An 18,074-nucleotide genomic window follows, 5' to 3' on the forward strand; every position below is an offset into this window, starting at 1 on the left:
TTTGAACCCCTGAGTTTTCCTATTCCACAATCCCCAACTCTGGGCAATTGTCTCAATTCCAAACAATGGAATCCCTCTATTCAGGCTAATTCAGGCTGGTATTCTGTTACTGCAACAGAGAGAAACTTGACTAATATAACAGCCCTACCTGGCAGGTGGGTGGAAGGATCCCCATGTGTTACAGATGAAGAACCGATGGTGATGAGGCCCAGGACATAGTTCTCCTAGTAGGTGTCACGTGGACGGGATATTAAGATGACTACAGTAGTGAGTCACTGTGGGGGTGGAAGTCACCGAGCATCTGGTAGGTGAGCCAGGTCTGGAAGTCAGGAAGGAGGATGGAAGGTCACCCACTGTGCCAAAGGCAGATGGGATGGTTTGAGGAGGATGGATGGCAAGGACACAAGATGTGTCAGGATGTTGGGGCCAAGGGTAGCCCAACCGCCACTTCTCTCTTTTGAGTCAGGAGTGTGGGAGCTAAGCCTTCCGCTGGAGGCCCTGGGTAGAGGATGTTAGAGGAACATGTGACCTGTGACGGGGCTGAGAGGGCCCCTGTGGTAGTCACTAGTGCTAACTCTATCTGGTTCTCGCCACCTTGAGGCCCATGGAGGCATTTACTTCCTGGTCTTTGTAGGTGAATGGAGCTGTGTGACTGCCTCTAGTGACAAGTGCCTTTTGTCAATGGGAACCCGCTGGAACTCTCCTTGAGATAGTGGCTCTTCCGTTGACCAGGGTTCCTGACTATTCAATGAGCAGAGCCCCCTCTGCAAACCTGTGATAGACATGTGACATAGGCAAGAGAAGGAACTTAGCGGTTCTTTGGTAATCCACTGGAAATGTAATATACAGTTGGATTATGCTCTATTTTTTTTATTGTGGTAAAATAGACATAACATGGCATTTATCATTTTAACCATTTTGTTTTTTGTGAAATGGAGTTTTGCTCTTGTTGCCCAGGCTGGAGTGCAGCGGCGCCATCTCAGCTCACGGCAACCTCCGCCTCCCAGGTTCAAGCAATTCTCCTGCCTCAGCCTCCCAAGTAGCTGGGATTACAGGTGCCTGCCACCACACCTTGCTAATTTTTGTATTTTTAGTAGAGACAGGGTTTCACCACGTTGTCCAGGCTGGTCTCGAACTCCTGATCTCAGGTGATTCGCCCGCATCAGCCTCCCAAAGTGCTGGAATTACAAGTGTGAGCCACTGCGCCCAGCCATTTGAATCATTTTTGAGTGTATAGGTCAGCGGCATAAGTACAACCACCACCACCATTCATCTCCAGAACTTTTTCATCTTCGCAAACTGAAACTCTATCCCTATTAAACACTGAATCCCCATTCCCCCTCCCCGCAGCCGCTGGTACCCACCATTCTATTTCTGTCTCTGTGAGTCTGACTACTCTGGGGCCTTCATATAAGTGGAATCCTACAGTATTTGTGCATTTGGGTCTGGCTCATTTCGTTTAGCATAATATCCTCAAGGTTCATGCATTTTGTAGCAGGTGTCAGGATTCCCTTTTTTTAAGGCTGGATCATCTTCTATTGTATGGATAGACTGCATTTTGCTTATTCATTCATCAGCTGATGAACATGTAGGTTGCCTCCACTTTTGGCCATTGTGAATAATGTTGCTATAAAACATTGGTGTATAAATATCTATTCAAATCTCTGCTTTCAGCCGGGCATGGTGGTTCACGCCTGTAATCCCAGCACTTTGGGAGGCCAAGATGGGTGGATCACCTGAGGTCAGGGGTTCAAGACCAGCCTGGCCACCATGGTGAAACCCGGTCTCTACTAAAAATGCAAAAATTACAGGAGTGGTGGTGTGTGCTTGTAATCCCAGCTATTCAGGAGGCTGAGGTAGGAGAATCACTTGAACCCAGGAGGTGGAGGTTGCAGTGCGCCGAGATCGCGCCACTGCACTCGAGCCTGGATGACAAAATCAAAACTCTGTCTCAAAAACAAAAACAAAACAACAACAAAAACAAACAAACAAAATCTCTGCTTTCAGTTCTTTGGACTGAACACCAGGAAGTGAAACTGCTGGGTTATACGGTAATTCTATGTTTAATTTTTTTCAGGTACCGCCATACTGCTTTCCATAGAAACTTTGTGGTTTTAAGTCACTGAGATTTGGAGCTGTTTGTTACTGCAGGACAACCTAGCCTGTCCTGATACTGCCCCATAGTCCAGATAATCTGTAAACAGCCAGGATTCTGATGAGGCCACAGTGGGGCAGACACAAGTGAGGGGTGTAGAATCTCAAAGGCTAAACCAACCTGAGTTAATCCAGTGTGATGTACGGTGATGAGGGTTAGCCAGCACTGGAATTACAGGTGTGATATGCCTCCTCTTGGGACCAAAGACATTAGGGCCAGGGTCTGGAACCAACCGTGTAGCCATATGGTTGTTTCTTAACAAACATAAACCCCCTACATGGTCACCTTGGGCCTCTTGACCCCAGCAACCCATACGTCCAAGGTTACATACTTCAGTGGCTCCTAATTATGTCATCATAAATAGCCCTATTGAATAGAAATTTACATTTGCTGATCATGGCCCTGATAATTTCAGCTTTTTGTTTTGTTGTTTTGTTTTTTTTTTGAGACAAAGTCTCACTCTGTCACCCAGGCTGAAGTGTACCAGTGGCACAATCTCAGCTCACTGTGACCTCCACCTCCCAGGTTCAAGTGATTCTCCTGCCTCAGCCTCCTGAGTAGCTGGGACTACAGGCATGCTCTACCATGCCCAGCTAATTTTGTATTTTAAGTAGAGATGGGGTTTCACCATGTTGGCCAGGCTGGTCTCAAACTCCTGACCTCAAGTGATCCACCCACCTTGACCTCCCAAAGTGCTGGGATTACAGGGGTGAGCCACTGCACCCATCGAATTTCAGCTTCTTTTTTTTTTTTTTGCGACGGAGTTTCGCTCTTGTTGCCCAGGCTGGAGTGCAATGGCGCGATCTCGGCTCACCGCAACCTCCGCCTCCTGGGTTCAGGCAATTCTCCTGCCTCAGCCTCCTGAGTAGCTGGGATTATAGGCACGCGCCACCATGCCCAGCTAATTTTTTGTATTTTTAGTAGAGACGGGGTTTCACCATGTTGACCAGGATGGTCTCGATCTCTTGACCTCGTGATCCACCCGCCTCGGCCTCCCAAAGTGCTGGGATTACAGGTGTGAGCCACCGCGCCCTGCGAATTTCAGCTTCTTAAGAGCAACTATGTTTCAAAAGTGTGGTGTGGGCTGAGCATGGTGGCTCATGCCTGTCATCCCAACACATTGGGAATCTGAGGTGGGAGGATTACCTGAGCCCAGAAGTTCAAGACCAGCCTAAGCAACACAGAGAGACCCCTATCTCTACAAATAATAATAATAAATTAGCCAGGCATGGTGGTGTGCATCTATAGCCTCAGATACTCAGGAGGCTGAGGCAGGAGGACTGATTGGGCCCAGAAGTTTGAGGCTGCAGTGAGCCATGATCACTCCACTGTACTCCAGTCTCGGCAACAGAACAAGACTCTGTCTCAATAAAAGAAAAGAAAAAAAAGATGTGGTGTGGGGTGCTTTCATAGTCAAGTGGACCCAGCTTTGAATCCTGACTCTGCCACTTCCCAACTGTATGGCTTTGAATAAGACCAAGCCTCAGTTTCTTCATCCGTAGTGTGAGGGTAGTACAAACTACATCACAGGGCTGGCGAAGACTAGGGAAAATGTCATGTCTGGTGCCTGGCACGTAGTAGACACTCAATAAACAGTCGCTGCTGTTTAGGAGCAGTCTTCTGTAAACCCTCAATGAAGGCAGAGGTATCTCAGTCACCTTTCTAAAAATGGTCTTCTCCTTTGCCAAGCTGGGTGCACCATTTAGAGTGTTCACGGATGCCCCTCTTGATGCAGAAAGTGAAGAGCCCAGGAATCTGAGGGTCACATGTTAATTCCACCAAGCTTTACTGAGAATCTCCTAGCAGCAAGTGCGGGGCTACAGGGATGACAGACACGGCCCCGGTCCTCACAGAGCACTGGGAGTCTCTGGGGATGGGCCGGTGGAGAACATGGACAGCAGGGCCTGTCATCAGCAGAGGCGGTGGCCACTTGAGTGAGGGTGACACTGATCACAGCCAGAACTATGGCCTGGAGACTGGTCTCAGATCTCGAGGCTCAGGGCGGGGGTTGGGGAGATGGAGGGACCTGGAAGCATTGGAGGATTTCCGGAAAGAAAACCTTTCCTTCTGTATGAAAGGCAGCTCCTGGTCCCAGAGAACTTGGCAACTCCTTTCTGTGACCCTCAAAAGGGTAGCGCTGATGGGGGCTGTGCTGCTTGGAGAGAAAGGAAAAGTAGGACCCGATTCACTGTGAAGTGAGTCCCACCACCAACGCCAGCAGCCCCTGCCCGCAAGTAGGATGGCAGGTCCCTGGGGAGAGAACACACCATGTCCTGTGCCAGTTAGGGAGCTCAGGGCACTGTATGTAGCTGAAGGGCTGAGTGGAATTCGGGGTGCAGAGCTGAGGTGGTTGGTGGTATGCAGGGGTACGAAAGGAGGCTGAAGGGGGGGTGGGGGGCCCAGCTCCAAGTCCTAGAGCGGTTGCTGGAGGAGTGAGATGAGCACACAGTGGCTGTGCTAGTGGAATTAGAGATGCCCCAAGTCGGGAACCCGGAGCCCTGAGAGCTCCATGGGGAAGGAGAACAGCCCCCACAGTGAAGGGGTGAGGGCGGAGTGTAGGTATGCACGGAATCTTCCAGCTGGAAGAGACCTTCAATGTCATCTCCTTCAACCTCCCACCTCATGAAATCTTTCAGTCTTCCAGTGCCCAACTGAGGGCACCCAACTCTACTTGGACACCTCAAGGTACTGGGAACTCACTCCTTTCCAGGCGGCTGATCTCAGAGAGGCCCTGGAGCCTGCGGGACCGCCAGGAGGGCTGTGGCGCTCCGACCTTGGCCCTGTAGAGCGGAGTGGCCTCCACTCCGCGGCGGCACCTGGCTGGGGGTTGCGGCGCGGATGGGCCGGCGCTGCTGTCCCCAGCCCCAGTGCTGAGGCGGGCAGAGCGCAGTGGGCTCTGGCGGAGGTCGGAAGAACTGCAGGGCGAAGGCCGCCGGGGGCTCCGCGGGCTGCGTGGGGAGGCACTTGACACCGGCCGGGGGAGAGGAGGGGCCGCTGTCCCTACGGCCAGTGCTGGATGCGGGGACCCAGCGCAGAGGCAGCGCCAGGTAGCGGGGCGCCCCGCGTGGGGAGGGCTGCGGCGAGGCCCCGGGCTCGGCTCCGACACGAGGGGCTCTGAGTGGCCGAGAGCGCGGCCGAGGCGGGGCGCTCGGGCCCGGCGCCCGGTCGGGGCGGTGCGGGGTCCGGACCTCCGCCTCCCGGCGTGCGGGGACCCCGGCCGGGCCGCAGAGGCCGGGAAGTCGCGCCGAGGGCACTAGGACCGGCCGCGCGCCCAGGCCGCTCCCGCCGCGGCGCCCCGGGGCCCCCCAGTCGGCGCTGCCTCCCGGGCCGGCTCCGCAGCGCCGGGGCCCTGGCCAGCGCGGCCGCGGGGGGCGAGCGGCGGGCGGAGGCCTCGGCCGGCGGGCGGCCGGAGGGAGGGAAGGAGGAAGGCGGAGAGAAGGGGTGGGAGGGGGGGACCCGGCGGAGGAGGCGGAGAGAGGGAGCGCGACAGCGAGCGGAGGGAGGGAGCGAGCGAGCGAGGCAGGCAGGCGGGCCGGGAGGGAGGGAGGGCGCGCGGGCGGCGGCGGCGGCGAGAGCAGAGGACGAGCCGGGACGCGGCGCCGCGGCACCAGGGCGCGCAGCCGGGCCGGCCCGACCCCACCGGCCACACGGTAATCAGCGCCGCTGCTGGCGGCCCGGGAGGCCGGCCCGGAGGCGGCGGGGAGCCGGGGAGCCGGGTGGGGGGCACCGTAGCGGGCAGTGCCCGGCTCGGGGCAGGCTCCCGGACCCCCGCAACTCCGCGCCGGGCGCCCGCGGGGCCGGGACTGCGGGCGGGGACGGCGGGCCGGGCTGGCCGGGCTGGCCGGGTCGGCGCGGGGGATTTGAGGGTTTGTTTATGTCCCCGCGGGCTCGGCAGGCGCCCCCTCCCGTCCCGCCCGCTCCCGGCGCGGACCCCCCTCTCCGCCCCCGCCCGGCTCCGGGCTCAAGTTCAAGTCTATACAATGCCGCGGGGGGCCCCTCCACCGCCGGCCTCCGCCGCGATGCCCGGCTCGGCGCTGCCGCAGGGGCCCCGGCCGGGCCGCCCCCGCCTTCCGGGCTCTGCCCCCGCCCCGCGGCCCCGCCTGGAGCCCGCGGCCAGGACGCCGGAGGGTGCAGACCCCGACCCAGAAGGATCGGCCCCCGCGGCGGCCCGGGGGAGCGGGGGAGGGGGCGGGGGCCGGGCCCCGCGCAGGCTCCGCGGCGGCGGCAGAAAATGGCAGCCTGGCACGACCCGGCCCCCCGCCCCTCCCCCCCCGCGCCCGGCCCTCCTCGGCCCCGCGGGGCGGGGGACCCGGGAGGCCCCCGGGGGCGGGCCGAGGGGTGATTGCCGGGCCGGGCCGGAGAGCGCGGCGCCGCGATCCTCCTCCGGCCACCTGTGGCTGGGGGTGCGGGGCGCCGGCGGGTCCGGGAGGGGCGGCGGGGCGAGCGAGAGCTCCTGTCTGGGGGGCACACCTCCCCGCGGAGTGCCAGCCGCACGGAAGGGGGTCGTAGTGCCCGGCTCCTCCCTGTTCCCCGCGGGCCGTGGGAGCCGGGGCGGCCGCGGTGGCGGCGCCGCAATGTGGGGGCGGGGCGGGGGCGGGCGACGATCCCGGGCCCGGGCCGCGGGGGCCGGAAAACGCGGGGGTGGAAGCAGCCGGGCCGGGCCCGGGAGCGGCGCGTGGGGGGGACGCCTGGGGTCGTCCCTGCAGCCCCCCTGCACACATTCCCACGCACGCGGACACACTCACGCACACGCACCCCGCCGGGCCGGTGCAGACGTGTCCTTGAAAGCTTCGCATCTGCACAGTGAAGGACGAGGCCTCGCCGCGGCTGCGGAGCGGGGTCTTCGGCCCCAGGTTCCCGCACCCCGGGAGACCCCGAGCTTCAGAGCCGCAGGCGGCCGCGGTCCGTGTCCCGCCCTCACCCCGCTCCCCTCCCCCAGGCCGCCCTGTCCTCCCTCCCCTTTGGCGCGGACCAGGCTGGCGCGGGTCCAGGGCCCGCCCCTGGCCTCCCCCAGCCCCTCATCGCTGGGGCCCGCGGCCCTGGGGCTGCCAAACTGCGTTTCGCTTTCCTGAAGCCTCCCTTCTTGGGGGCACCCTCTCCCACCTTAGCCCCCCTCTACCATTTCTCCCCGTCTTCTTATCCCCTCCGTCCTGCCACTCTCTCTCTGCTGCCAGTTGAGGAGGTGTCGGCGCCCTGTGCAGGAAGCGGTGCCCTCTGGTTCCCAGGGGCTGCCTCCTTCGGCTCCTGAGGGGAGCCCTCTGTGGCTGCACCTTGACCCAACATGGCGTCTGGCACCCAGCAGGGCAGCTCTGGCCTGCGGCAGGCGGCAGGCGGGCGGGTGGGCAGGGCCGGGCCCCAGAGTCGCGCAACTCCCCCCGTCCCCGTCTCAAACCATCGGGGACAGAAGCCTTGGGGAGAAGCGCCCTCTGCCCTGTGACCCAACTTGCCCCTCACTGCCGTGCCTAGAGACTGCCATCAGCATCCCTGGGGGCCTGCTCAGTCTTCATGTTTCACCCTAGGCTGCCAGTGGCTGAACCGCCTCCTGGGCGGGCGGCTGCGAAGGGATCCTGGGATCAGGTGCTGCTCCAGTGTCGCCTCCTCTCTCCCTCCCTCCCGGGCAGATGTGACAGCTGCAGCCAGGGGAGCTATTCTCTTTGCTGTTGCCGGGGTATTAGGACTGGCCTGTGGGATTTGGGGAGCCAGGCATCCAGGGGACCCTCTTGGGATGACTGGCAGGGGCCAGCTCCTGGTAGTTTTCTGAGCTGCCTGCCTTTGGAGAGTTGAGTTGTGGGGAGTTCCTGCTGGGTTTCTGAGGCAAAATGGTCCCCCTTTGCCTCCAGGTTACACCTAGGTCCTGGTTGGGCTGTGACAGGTGGCTGTCAGGGTGGGAGTGTGTGTGCACAAGTGCTGGCTGCAGGTGAGGGCCCAGGCCGACCTCTGCAGCAGCCCTGGCACTTGCCTTCCTCCCCTGATGGCTCCCCCTCTTCTATGCAGCCCCTCCCCAGTTAAGCAGCTGCTGGTTCAGGCCCATCAAACTTCCCTTGTTACCCCACCCTGGCACCAGTGCCTTCCATAGGAGACTGGCCCTGAGAAAGGTGAATTCCTTCTAGACTCAAGTATTGGACTGGTCCACACGGCCAGGGCTGCCTTCCGAGTCCTGGAGAAGCCTAGGAGAGGACGCCAGCGGCCATCTGTCAGGGTGTCTGCGGACAGGATTCCTCTGTGGGGTGGGGGTTGGACTAGAGCCGGAAGGTCCATTCCAGCTTTGACATTCTATGACTCTCATTCTAGTTGTGGAATTTCAGGCCCAGAAATGGGGACAGAGTGGTCTGTTTTTCGGCACAGGGCAGTAATTGGGGAAGGCTTCCAAAGAGAAGGAGATAGGAGAGAGATCAGGGCCCGAAGGGGTTGGGCCTTGGGAAGGAGAGGCAGTATGGGGAGGGTCCCTGCAAGAGGCGGGTTGGTCACGTCTGACTCTGCAGAGGGTGTAAAAGTACAGCCTCCTTTAAGCCTCGGCACGTGTGTGTCCTGTAGGTTTGTGTATAAATCCCCGCGTGTGGATAATTTGTGACGTTTCCTTTTTGAGCCCAATTCACAGTAAGCTCCTCAGTCCCATATAGATGTTTTACTATCGCTTTCACACCCACTTCTTCCAGTGGTTCTCAGAAAGCTAGGAAGACAGGACAAGCCAAAAAAATTTTGTCCTGGGTCACTGGAAGGAAGAAGTGGAGCCAGGCCTGCACCCAGGGGAAGGTGCCCCACTCTACCGCGCACGTGTTGGTGCGCTCTCTCAGTTTGTAATATCCAGGGAACAGGGGCCTTGCCTCCCTGGGTCCCGGTTGGACCAGAGGTGAGGCCCCCCAGGGTGTCTGCTGAGTGAGGGGAATGCTCTGCTGTCTTGCCCTCTCCCTAAGGCAGGGAGAGTGTGGGGCTCCCCCTGCTGCTCTGCTCCGTTCCCAGTGGCCACCGCCTACTTACAGGCCAGCTCCTCAGGCTCTTGCCCACCTGAAAGACCCAAGTTCTTTTCCCAGCAAAAGCCCAGACTCTCCTGAGGCTTCTCTTTTTGGGATCCAGGGAGAGAGAGGACTCTAATAGGTGACTTAAAGCAGACTACCCTCTCCCCATTCTTTGGTCTGAACTGTCAGCATTAGAACCCAAACCTTAGAATTGCAGGCTGGAAGAGGAGTTTAGCTCTGAGAGCTCTTGGAGCTAGGGACAGGGCTGTTTGTGGGAGGTGGTGCCCAGTTCTTCCCAGGGTTGTCTGTGCTACCCAGAGCCTGAGGCCTGCAGGGCCGTTCACGTGCTGGTCACATGCCTCTCCCTGAGCACTTCCTGCTGCCTCCAACTTGCTGGCCTGGAGTCCTGGACTTGGTGCGTGTCCTCCCCACCCTGTACCCCAACTGGGAGTCTAGTGTGTCTCGGGCCTCTAGCAGGTAGGGCCAGAGCGTCTACCCTATGCTATTCCCCATGCTGCGGCCCTTGGGGAACAGCTTCCATTTCCGTTTGAATGTTAGTAGATGAGCAGAAAGCCTGTCTACAGCCCGCCTGGCCCGAGGCTGGGTTTCTGCAGGGACTTTGCTGTTCCTGAGCAGGACTTCAATAGGCTACTAAAGGTGCCAGATTCCTTTGCACTTTCATTTTGAGGGCTCATTTCCAATCATTTCTCTCTTTGACGATTTTTCCCTAAAAACATGACCAAATCTGAGATTCATGAAGTGTCAGCCTGAGATTTATGTCTGTCCAAGCCTGCCTCCACTTGGCTAAGCATGTGGGCAAGACCAGGTTCAGTGCATGTGTGTGTGTGCATGATGTGCGTGTATGTGGTATGCTGCTGTGTGTGGATGGAGAGGACTTGCTTCCACATGAGCCAGTGTCAAGGCAGCATGAGGCCCTCGAGCCACAGGGAGCTGCGCTCTGACTCCTCCCAGCAGCAGGAAGTTGGGCAAGAACTTGATTCCCTGGGCCTCAGTTTCCTCACCTGTAACATGGGAGTGCACGTGGGTTCTGCCTACAGGTGGTTGTGAGGATGGAGTGAGATGATGTGCGTTACAGCCCTAGCAGAGCGGGAGCCCTCCTGCTAGCTGTGTCTGTTTTCATCATTTGGGCGGCTCACGTGGACTGGCGCTACAGGAAGTGTTCTGAGAAGCCTCGTCCACCTTCCTGTGTCTTTTGCAGAATCTTGGTCAGATGAGGAAAGTGCCAATTCTGATTCAAAATCCTGGGAGGTGGGAGGCTTCTCAGAGCCACTTAGCAATCTGTTGAGTTGAACAAATCACATGTCAACAGGTTGTTTTGCTTCCACCTGAAATCCCTCCTGCTGTAGTTTCAGCTCATTATTCTCATTTTGTCTTGAGTGCAGCAGCACTTTCCCACTGTATTCACTTCTACTTTCCAGAGATGTGCTGAGCATTTCCTGGAAGCCATGCCCTGTGCTGGCTTTGAGGGGACACAATGCATTTAGGATGCGCCCAGCTAATGCAGGACTGCAGAGTGGGACCAGGGTCACCAGAGAGGGAGAATAAAGTGCTTAAAGGAGAGTGAGGTCACAACCAGCTAAGGCGATCAGGGAAGTCTTCTTGAAGGAGGTGGCATCTCAGAAGCGCCTCAGAGCACAGAAGTAGGGCTTTGGGGCTTCAGGGAAGAAGCCAGGCTGTCAGGGGCAGGGCATCATTGGGGGTTGGCTATAGTGCCCGGGTGGTGGTCTTGGTCCTGGGTTGTGCTGGATGCCAGGCTGAGGCCCTGCTTTGGTTTGGGGAGGAGGTCTCTGTGCTCCGGGAACTCCTGTGTGACTCATGGAGAATAGCCCTGAACTGCCTGTGTGTGGCGGCCAGTGGGGGGTGGGGGTGGAGAGAGGACAGCAGGGAGGGAGAGGAAGGGGCCAAATGAGCTCATTTGGTGTCAGATCCTGATTCTTTCTATTCTATATACTAGAGCTTAAGAGCTCAGACTTGGAGAGCAACAGAGCAGAGTTTAAATTACACTGACCCCAGGGGTTATGACGATTCAGGGGGAGCCCACGGTCAGGTCTGATCTGTGTCCGAGTGATGGCAGTCATGGTGAGGATGGGGCTGTAGTAGAGGGGTCTTTTTTGTGGCCTCCCCAGAGATCTTCATGTCCCCCCTTTCCCCCTTGCCCACCCCACCAGCCTGAGATGCCTCAGCATCCAGAACATTCCTCCAAGGGACCACCAGTGCCAGGGAAATGGGGGGTGGAGACGTCAGGTTCCTGTCTCTGCAGCCTGACTCCACCCTGCCCCACAACACACATGCACTGGGGAGAACCGAGCTACCAACCCAGAGGAGAGGTGCCCTGCAGGCGGCCTAGGCCCCAGGCATGAGGGCAGGTGCCTGGCAGCCCCCTGCAAGAACAGTTGGTGGGCAGGGCCCTCTGGGCCAAATCTCCCTTGCTGATCACATCACAGGTCACCAGCCTGTCTGGAGGACAGCAAGGGTGCTTGGTGGGCAGTGAGGGTGGGGGTAAGGGAGGCGCAGACGCCTGGGGCTTTCCTAGCTAAATCCAGTATGGAGTGGATTTTTTTTGTTTTTTTCAGCAGTAGCTCTGCGTTGCCCACTCCTGTCCTGCTGTGGCCCCCTCTGACCCTTAAGGCTGCCCAGCCTTATTTAGATATATGACCGGGTTCCTATTTTCTCTTTCCTGTGGTCATCGCCCTGCTCGCCACCATCCCTATTGATCTTCCCTCCCTGCTTCTGTTTCAAATGTCAAGGTCATTTTTAATTCTCAGCCAGTTATTAGCTGCCCCATCTGAGTGCACAGAGGGGATGGGCAACCATCTCTTACAGCCAGTAACGGGAGAGCTGGGACTTGGGTCTCCTGACTCCTATTCTAGTGCTCTTCTTGCTATAATGAAAGGGGAGGGGCACTTGTTGCAAATGTTCGAGATCTGATGGATCAGCTAGGTCATGGGTTCCAATAACCCTTCCTTGAAAAGGTAAAAAGATGCTTAGAGAGGAGATTATGGGGCATGGAGTTAGATTTCTGGCTCTCTAAGCTGTTTATTGAGTGTGGGCTGTGTCCTGGGGAATACTTGGGAATGGTCATGGCCTGCGGGCAGGAGGCCTTGGAGGTGTCCCTCCCCCTCCACTTCCCAGAGGACCCCGGGAGGCACAGGGGGGTTCGCCTCTGCCCATGCCAGGCCAATAGGATGTCCCAGCACCCCAGCGAGCAGAACCTGTTTGGAAGGAGGCTTCGGGAAGGCCTTCATGATTACTTGTATAGGTTCCCAAAGTGGTAAATAAATTCACTGGTAAAGGGAAATCTACTTAGATTCCGTAAAAGTCTTCGAAACAAGGTAGCAAGTGTGTCTGTTCTGATGGGTTAGATGCCCATGCAGTGGTGTTGTGGTTTAAAAAAAAAAATGTTTATAGTGTAATCTCATTTTCAGGAAATTCTTTAAAATTGCTGCAAATACGCACATTTATAGGTTTGCACATGCATGGAAAAGTTGTTCTGGAAGGATACCCACAAACCTGTCAACAGGTTTTTGCATTTTAACTTTATACACTTTTGTTTTATTTGAAAAAATGTAAATGAACTTGTGTTACTTTCTTAATAACAACAAAAATAAAACTATACTTTTGAAAAGCCCATGGATAAGAATGTGGAAAAAAGAATTCAGTCACGTAAGGCTCAGAGATGGACTCTTTTTTATAATGGATAAGAAACTGGTTTAGAGACTGACAGCAAGGGGTAAGCTTACTCAGGTACGTGTCTTTTCTGGAAAGGCTGCAGGGAGAAATATTGCAGATATAAGGCCTCTGAGCAAAGGCCTAGGCTGGCAGGGATTAGGTGAGAGCAGAAAATAGGCCGCTGACTGCATGCACCCTGGCCCACGCCAGGGACAGGGGACAAAGTTAGCTTTATAGGATGGTGACTTGAAACACATTTCTGACCCAGGGTGAAGAACAAATCACTGAGGATCTTCCTCAAAAGCATCAGTCTGGTGGGCTGTTGTGGCCCAGAAGGTTCCTGGGGAACTGGAAGTGTCACTGTGGCCCGGCCCAGGGTGGCGCTCAGGTGGCCCAGCCCTGGCATAGTGAGAGCCTCTTGGGAGGCCTCACCCAACGGAGACAAAGTGGGGCTTCAGGAGGCCCCACGAAGGAGTAGAAGGGGTGCCTAGAAACTTGCCTGGCATGCGGGCTCAACTCTGATATAGGAGTCCCTGAGCAGGTGGCAGTGACCCAGGTGATGCGGTGGAGAGATGAGGCAGGGGCAGAGCCAAATTCCTTCACCTGCAGTTGTCTTGCTACCCCAGGAAGCTCAGGGCTGGTTACTTAGCAACAGCACCTACCACCATCTTCCACCTTTCCCTCCCCCACCCCACCCATGGGTGCCTCTCGGAGCTTCCCTCCCCCCGAGGCTGCCCTGTTCAACAGGACATGAGAAGGGTCTGTGCACTTTTTTGGCCCTGCCCCTGGAATAAGGCAGGAACAGACATAAAAGGACCCAGGACTTGGAGGCAAGCACAGAACTGGTCCCTCTACAAACCAGCCATTCAGTTCCAGGCATGTAGGGATGGATGTGCAGGGCAAGAAAGACGCTTGGGAGTCAGGCCCACCTGGAGGAGCGTCTCAGCCCCATTTGTGCTTAGTTGCTGCTGGCCCCAAACCACCTGGAGCTGCAGGTTTTTCATCTGCAAATTGGAGATAAGAATAGCAGCCACATCTTACAGGGGTTGCCTGAATGACATGCAATAATTCATGAAAACAGCCAGCACTGTGCCTGGCACAGAGGAGGTGCTCAGGAGGTGTGAGCTGCTTTTCTTTACATGGGGTCATTTCAGGGCTGCCTGAGAGTTAGGGTGACACCCACAAAGCCCTGCTGCTCTATAAGACCCTGCAAGTGGCTGGCCACGGTGGCTCATGTCTATAATCCCAGCACTTTGGGAGGCCAAGGTGCACAGATCACCTGAGGTCAGGAGTTTAAGACCAGCCTGGCCAACAGGGTGACACCTCATCTCTACTAAGAATACAAAAATTAGCCAGGTGTGATAGTGCATGCCAGTAATCCCAGCTATTTGGGAGACTGAGGCAAGAGAATTGCTTGAACCCAGGAGGCGGAGGTTGCAGTGAGCCAAGCTCAAGCCATTGCACTCCAGCCTGGGCAACAAGAGTGAAATTCTGTCTCAAAAAAGAAAGAAAGAAAGCAAAAAAAGCTCCTGCAAGTGTTGCTCATCCTCCCCGTGACCGCTCACGGTGAGGAGAAGAAATCATCAAATTTGAATGACCCCCAAGCCCACGATGGACTCTGAGCTGGGAGTCGGGGGCTGGGGGAAGTGGCAGGGACAGAGGAAGCTGTCTCTGTCTGACCCAGGTCCCTTTTTCCTGTTGCCAATAAGTTGTCCCTTTTTCTCGAAGCCTTTCCGCACCTCCACATCTTCCTGTGAGGCCCGGATTTACCTGCACCTTTTTTGATCTCTTCAGAGTCCCCTGCTCATGTGGGGACCCAGTAGCTCCCCCAAGGCCTGGCCCATCTTTCCCTCCCTGCCCACTGGTCTCTTTGGGGCCAAGCAGAGAGTGGCCTTTGCTGGGTTCTGGCTCTGCCCCACGGCCTGGAGGCATGGGAGGCCCTAGACCAGAGCCCGGCCTGGCAGCTGGCACGCAGCAAGGGCTCCTAATGGTTTTATTACCAGCAACAATGTGGTGCTTGTTGCCATCCACGCACAGGCTGACGGTTCCCAGCCCAACTGGTGGTGGCCTGAGGGCCCTGCCTGGTACTGGAAGCTCAGCTGAGAAGCCCAGTGGGGCTGGGCAGTCAGTCTCCTCTGCATTTTCTTCTGTCAACACCCTGCCAGCAGCCTAGAATCAGAGAGAGCCGAGGCATGGCATGGTGAGATGCTGGCCCCAAGTTGGCAGGACTGGCAGCACTTAAGTGTTCTCTCCAGAGGATCCACAAATGATGTCCATCCATTCATCTCAGAGAGACCTACTGTGTGCCAGGCACAGGCTACACAGATGAAAGGGGTCATGCTCATCCTCAAGGAGCCTGCAGCTTAGGTGGAGTCTGGCAGGGCAGAAGGACCCCTGGCACACTGTGCCCAGGCATTACCGGGACTCAGAGAAGGAAGTTGGATGCAGGGGGTGAGAAGATCCAGAAAGGCTTTCTAAAGGAGGTGACACTTGAGCTGAGTCTCGAAGGGCAGGGAGCAGTTAGCCAGGTGGGCAAGGGTGCTTTTTGGCCCCTTGTGGCTGCAGTGTAGGGAATGATGGGTACGAGGCCAGGGACCTAGGCTGGAGGACCATGGAAGGCCGGGAGGTCATCTGTCAGTGACGTCAGCTTGGTATTTATATTTGAGAAACATCATTCTAGGGCATTGAGGAAGAGAACTCAGGCAATAGGGTTTGGGAGCAGGGAGCCCAAGTGGAAGGCTGGCACAGAGGTCTGGGGAAGCAGTGTGGGCCTGGAGGGGTATGCGTGGTACGACGTCTAGGAAACAGAGTCAGTAGGAACAGTCGTGATAAAGGAATGAGGGAGTTGGGGTGGCCCTCTGGCTTCTAGCTCAGCCAGCTGTGTGAGTGGGGATGCCCGTCATGGGGGGTACAGGGTGGGGGGAGTCAGAGAGAGCAGGAGGTGCCTCCCACACGGAGTTGGATTGGAATTGGGGTTTGAGGGTGGGTGGGATTTTCCCAGGGCACCTTCTCCGTTCTGAACTCTGACTTCCCCGGGGGAGCCAGAGCCAGGCCAGGCTTGCAGGGGAGGCTGGAGCCTCAGTCATAGGACTGGAGGGGGGGCCCCTGGTGCAATGGATGAGAAAGGCAGGTGCATTTCGGTCCATAGATCAGACCCCTGCAGATTTTTGAAGGAAGATTTTGAGGAAGGTGCTCGCACCCATGCATTGGGGATGCTGATGAGTTGGGATGCCTGCTTCCCACTGATTTCCCCAAAAGATGACCTGTAAGGCCTAGACCGTGGCCCTCCACCCAGAACCTGCGGCGAGTCTCATTGCCCTCTGAGAATATTTGGGTGGGCTGGAAGTTGATGTCAGGCTGTCCCGCCTTCCCCTCACTCTCCATTCAGAGACAGGTCTGTGGAGAGAGACAGGAGGGACAACCTGGGGACAGCATATTTGGAAAGCAAACAGAAAAGAAGCAAAACTGTTCCACTAAAATAGAGGCTTATATGTGTTCTGTGAAGGATAATGTGGAAGGCTGTTTCCAAAGAATTTCTAGAAAAAGTACGTGAGCCACATCAGCACCATTGAACTTAGATAGAGGCCAGGAGAAGTGTGGCATCGTGCTGGGGCCACCAGGCTGGGGGGCTGGACAGATGGTGGTTTCATCTCAGCCCTGCCACCTCCTTGCTTCGTGTCTTGGGAGATCACTCAACCTCTCTTAAGCTCAGTTTTGCCGTCTGCAAAATGGATGTAACATCACAGGCTGGTGTTCTTGTTTGTTCTGAGCACTGCTTCTTGCACTAAACCTGGATGTTTTATTTCACCCTTTTTTTTTTTTTCTTGTTTTACTTTTTTGAGACTGAGTCTTGCTCTGTCGCCAGACTGGCATGCAGTGGTGCGATCTCAGCTCACTGCAACCTCTGCCTTCTGGGTTCAAGCGATTCCCCTGCCTCAGCCTCCCACAAATCTGGGACTACAGGTGCATACCACCAAGCCCGGCTAATTTTTTGTATTTTTAGTAGAAATGGGGTTTCACCATGTTGGCCAGGATGGTCTCACTCTCCTGACCTCGTGATCCGCCCGCCTCGGCCTCCCAGAGTGCTGGGATTACAGGTGTGAGCAACTGCGCCCAGCGTTTTTCACCCATCTTTTAGAAGAATCCTCATACAGTTGGCCTCGAGGGTGTTCGAGGATGAAAATTCAACCACATATGTTCACTGCTGGCACAGAGGCGGCACTCACACGCCCTATCCATCCCTCCCTCACTTCTGCACTTCCTCTGGTTCTTTGCCTCCCAAGAAGCCTGTTTCCTCCTGTCCCCTCGGTCAGTTTTGAGTTCTCCTTTCCAGGGAAGCTCCATTCATCATGTTCTATAGACTCTCTTGTTCCGATTATTCCCTGTAAACCTGATGCACCCAGTGTATTTGAAGAGCATCTACTGAGCTAAATGGGAGTTGGGGGGGCTCAGTTCCTGTTCTCTTTTTGTAAGCTGGGGGAGGATCTGTGCAGAGCTGTCCAGGAGAGTAGAGGGCGTGGGGCCCCCGGGGGAAAGTTGCAAGACCCAGCAGGACCACAGCTGAGACCTTGCCCTGTAGCTGGCTAAGTGTGCCAGGGGATAGGGGCACACAGCCCTGGTGGGTGTGGGAGATGAGCTCGGAGGCGACTTGGCCTGGATATGGGTGGGGCTGCCCTGCTCTCTGAGCCAGACTTCAGGAGATGGCAGGGTGGGCCGCTTCCTCTGTGAGAGCCGCACTTGACGGCCCTTGGGCTGTATGGTGGCCCTCTGACATGCAGCTGCACCCCTGGGGAGATGTTTGAAGCCTCTCTGCATGCTGGAGGATCTGATGGGAAGATGGCTTTGAAGCAGGGCTCTTGTGGTGGTGATGCTGCCGCTGCCAAGAAAGCCGGGCAGAAGTCAGCTGTCTCTGGCTGGGGGTGGGGCGGGGGCTACAGTCCATCAGAGTGTGGAAATCCAGATCTGTGCGAGCAGCCGTGCCGCAGGACTGGCCCTCTGGAAGTGGGGCATACATGAACTCAGGGTGTGGCGGTGTAATCAAATGAAATGTACAGCATAATTAATCTGGCATACCCTTAATGATATGCATAATTGTGCTGCATGGTAATTAGGTGTAAATGGTAAGCAGTTCACATAAATGTTTTGTAATTGGTATTAATGTTGCACAGGCAAACCAAGTTTATGCGGTTTTTCTCTTCTTGCTCTGTTAGTTTTCTAGTACAGGCAATTCCAAGCTTTTGGAGAAATTCTGCTGCAAATGTTTGTTTATAGGG

At 56.4% G+C, this 18,074-nt stretch overlaps 1 protein-coding gene across 3 annotated transcripts in view; it reads left to right on the forward strand.

Moving 5' to 3' along the window:
* Nucleotides 1-5,046: 5,046 nt before the first annotated feature.
* The window catches only part of DNMT3A (DNA methyltransferase 3 alpha), a 120,551-nt gene continuing 107,523 nt past the window's right edge, over nt 5,047-18,074 (forward strand). For 2 of the 3 annotated variants that reach the window (XM_032293941.1, XM_032293945.1), the window contains exon 1: nt 5,671-5,805. The gene's annotated coding sequence lies outside the window, so the exon portion shown is untranslated. Of the gene's footprint in view, nt 5,203-5,670; nt 5,806-18,074 lie in introns of those variants that run through there. The other variant, XM_032293942.1, reaches the window with a different exon arrangement.

Source organism: Sapajus apella, unplaced genomic scaffold (genome assembly GCF_009761245.1).
Source record: "Sapajus apella isolate SASKATOON/1434 unplaced genomic scaffold, GSC_monkey_1.0 scaffold31, whole genome shotgun sequence".
Taxonomy (NCBI): domain Eukaryota; kingdom Metazoa; phylum Chordata; class Mammalia; order Primates; family Cebidae; genus Sapajus; species Sapajus apella.